The sequence below is a fragment of the Triticum dicoccoides genome, chromosome 1B, assembly GCF_002162155.2.
Source record: "Triticum dicoccoides isolate Atlit2015 ecotype Zavitan chromosome 1B, WEW_v2.0, whole genome shotgun sequence".
Classification (NCBI taxonomy): domain Eukaryota; kingdom Viridiplantae; phylum Streptophyta; class Magnoliopsida; order Poales; family Poaceae; genus Triticum; species Triticum dicoccoides.
Genome location: NC_041381.1, coordinates 628,341,053 through 628,345,421, shown reverse-complemented (window position 1 = coordinate 628,345,421; position 4,369 = coordinate 628,341,053).

Sequence of the window (4,369 nt, the reverse complement as noted above, 5' to 3'; positions counted from 1 at the left end):
AATGAAGATTTTCAACTTTGGTGGTGGCGTGACCCACCGTATAAGACTGATGATTTCAGACACCGCGTACAATTGTCGTAGGGTTCTGAGAATCAAATTCTTCATTAATTTCTTCACACTTAGAGTGTTATTCTTCATTGATTGAAGAAAAACATTTCTTCATGTGTTGCACATCTAAGTCATCAATTTTACATAAGTGTCAGGATGTGTGTCCTTTTCAGAGAACATTCGGAGATTCTAAGATATTTAGCTCACACCGCAACTTGCTAAATCTCTTCTCATCCAAGGGCTTTGTGAATATATCGGCTAACTGTTCTTCAGTCTTCACGTGCTCGATGGAGATGTCGCCCTTCAACACATGATCACGAAGAAAATGATGACGAATCTGAATGTGCTTTGTCTTCGAGTGCTGAACTGGGTTGTGAGCAATCTTGATGGCACTCTCATTGTCACAAAGGAGAGGCACATTCTTCACCTTGATGCCGTAGTCCTTCAGGGTTTGCTTCATCCATAGTAGTTGAGCATAGCAAGAACCAGCAGCAATGTATTCAGCTTTAGCAGTAGACAGTGATACGCAGTTCTGTTTCTTCGAGGACCAACAGACCAAAGCTCATCTGAGGAAATGACAAGTACCAGATGTTGACTTGCGGTCCACACGATCACCAGCATAGTCAGAGTCAGAATATCCAATGAGATCAAAAGTAGAGCCCGTGGGATACCATAATCCTAGTGTTGGTGTGTGAGCTAGATATCGAAGAATATGCTTCACAGCCTTATGGTGTGATTCCTTTGGTGAAGCTTGAAAATGGGCACACATGCAAACACTAAGCATTATATCTGGCCTAGATGCACATAAGTACAATAACGAACCAATCATGGAGCGGTATACCTTGTGATCAAAGTCAATACCATTTTCATTAGTGCATAGATGGCCATTTGTGGGCATAGGAATTTTGACGCCTTTGCAGTGTTGCATGCCGAATTTCCTCAGAACTTCCTTGAGGTATTTCTCCTGAGATATGAATATGCCATTGTGCTGTTGACGAATTTGAAGACCTAAGAAGAATTTCAACACTCCCATGATAGACATTTGATATTCTTCACTCATGATATAGTCAAATTCATCACTATAACATTGGTCAGTACAGCCAAAGATAATATCATCAACGTATATTTGGCACACAAACAGTTCACCATCATAAGATTTAGTAAAGAGAGTAGGGTCGAGTGAACCGGGTGTGAAGCCATTCTTCATGAAGAATTCCTTCAAAGTGTCATACCACGCCCGAGGGCTTGCTTGAGGCCATACAAGGCCTTGTTGAGTCTGAAGACTTTGTCAGGATTCTTTGGATCTTCAAAACCTGGGGGTTGAGCAACATATACTTCTTCCTCAAGCTTACCATTGAGGAATGCACTTTTCACATCTATTTGTTGTAAGATATTATTATGATGGTTAGCATAAGCAAGTAATATGCGAATAGCCTCAAGTCTAGCAACATGTGCAAAAGTTTCATCGAAATCAATTCCTTCAACCTGTGTGTAGCCTTGAGCTACAAGTCGTGCCTTATTCCTCACCACAAGGCCATTTTCATCTTGCTAGTTGCGGTAGATCCACTTTGTGCTGATGATATTATGCTTGCGAGGATCTGGACGTTTGACCAGTTCCTAGACATTGTTGAGATCGAACTGATGTAATTCTTCTTGCATGGCCTGAATCCACTCAGGCTCCAGAAATGCTTCATCTACCTTAGTGGGCTCTGTAATAGAGACAAAAGCATAGTGCGCACAAAAGTTAGACAAATGCGAAGCTTTTGAGCGTGTGAGAGGACCTGGCGCTCGAATGTCATCGATGATCTTTTCAACTTGCACTTCTTTTGCAATGCGAGGATGAGCTGGTTGTCGTTGAGGAATTTGATCAGCATTTTCTTCAGCACCATTTTCTTCAGGTGCACCAGCTCGATTTTCTTCACGTTCTGGAATGAATTCTTCAACAGATTCTTCGGTAGGAATAACATCCTCAGTAGCCTTGAACTTGATAGAATCCTCAGTTGCTGGTTCATCTATCACAGAAGGTAGGTGCTCTCTTTGCGAGCCATGAGTTTCATCGAACCGCACATCTACAGTTTCAACAACCTTGCGAAGAACGTTGTTGAAGACTCTGTAGGTGTGCGAGTCCTTTCCCTAACCAAGCATAAAACCTTCATGTGCTTTCGGTGCAAATTTAGCATTGTGATGAGGATCTCTAATCCAACATTTAGCACCGAAGACTTTGAAATAACTCACATTGGGTTTCTTGTCAGTGAGGAGTTCATAGGTAGACTTCTTGAAGAATTTGTGAAGATATACCCGATTGATGATGTGGCACGCAGTATCAATTACATCAATCCAAAAACGACGAGGCGTTTTGTATTCATCAAGCATAGTGCGAGCCATTTTAGCAAGGGTTCTGTTCTTGCGCTCCACGACGCCATTCTGCTGAGGAGTATAAGGAGCAGATAACTCATGAGTAATACCAAGTTCATCAAGATAGCCATCAAGACCAGAATTCTTGAACTCGGTTGCATTGTCAGTTCTGATGTGCTTGATCTTCACACCAAAGTTGGTTGAAGCCCTCGAGGAAAATCGTTTGAAGATTTCCTGTACTTCATGTTTGTAAGTGACAATGTGTACCCATGTGTAACGAGAATAGTCATCAACAATAACAAAGCCATATAGAGATGCATCATTTGAAACAGCAGAATAATGATTAGGACCAAAGAGATCCATATGAAGCAATTCAAATGGACGAGTAGTGGTCATGATAGTCTTCGCTGGATGCTTGGCCTTTGTCATCTTTCCAGCTTCACAAGCTCCGCATAAGTGATCCTTGTGGAATTTGACATTCTCAATGCCAATGACATGCTTCTTCTTCGCGAGCGTGTTCAGATTCCTCATGCTAGCATGACCAAGTCGTCGATGCCATAGCCAGCCTTCTGAGGCTTTTGCAAGTAAGCACATGGCTGGTTGTGGTCCTGTAGAGAAATCAACAATATACAGATCTCCTCTCCTTAAGCCTTCGAAGACTTTGGAATGGTCAGCTTCCATGATCACAACACAATGATACTTGCCAAAGACAACAACCATATCAAGATCACAAAGCATTGAGACAGACATGAGGTTGTATCCTAAGGACTCGACAAGCATGACTTTGTCCATGTGTCGATCCTTTGAGATCGCAACCTTACCTAGACCCAATACCTGACTTTTGCCTTTGTCGGCGAAGATGATATGCTTCAGATGTGGCGGTGATAAAGGAGCATCCATCAATAGACTCTTGTTACCCGTCATGTGATTTGTACATCCACTATCAAGAACCCACTCGTTGGCTTTGGGCTGATCATCCTGCAGATGAATTACTGCAACTTACGATCTCATATACTTCATCAGTGAAGAATATGATATCAAGTTCATCAGATGAATTTCATCAAGCAGTAAAACAAATATTTCAGTATGAGGACGTGTGAAATGAAAGTTCATTTCATCATGATTTGCCTGCGTCCTTTCAGGCATTTTTATCAGCCCCCCAGCAAATTCTTCAGACATTTAAAGCACGTCTGGAGACCTGACCCTGCAGAAGAAATTAGTTCTTTTTCTTCACCACCCACATCTGAAGGGGTGGCAAAGAGTTCATCACTCTGCGAGCACCATATGAGAAAGATGGCATAGAGGCCAATCCATTTTGTTTCACATAAGAGGGGTTAGGGTAAGCATATGAATAAGCAGAGAAATTCTTTGAGGACTTATGAACATAATGATTTTAAGAATAATGCGCATATTCATAGCCCTTAGCTCTACCCTGCGAAACAGAGGGGTTAGCACGATGATGATCATAGGAGGACTTTGACCCATTTGAGGAATTTGATCCATGTGAAGAATTAGGTCCATATGAAGAATTAGATCTGGGGTTCCTGTTCTTCACAGGTGGTGTCATGAGGACATTCACCTGAAGACTTTCAACGTAACTTTTGGGAACCCAGATTTTCTTCATAGGGGAACCGTTCCTGCAGTTAGTGCCAACATATCTAGCAAATACTTCACCATTCTGATTTTTGAACAGTTTATAGTTGGAGTCAAATAACTCATCAAAAGAATGAGAAGATTCACATGTAAAGCTAGATAAGTTAGATGGATCAACTGGAGGTCCCTTTGCAGCAACCCATGAGGTTTTGGGGTACTGCTCAGGCTTCCAATATGTTCCATCAGCATTGAGTTTCCTCTCAAAGGCAATACCCTCTTTCCTAGGGTTTCTGTTGAGGATCTGCTTTTTGAGCACATCACAAAGAATCTGATGCCCTTTGAGGCTTTTGTACATGCCTGTCGTGTACAATTC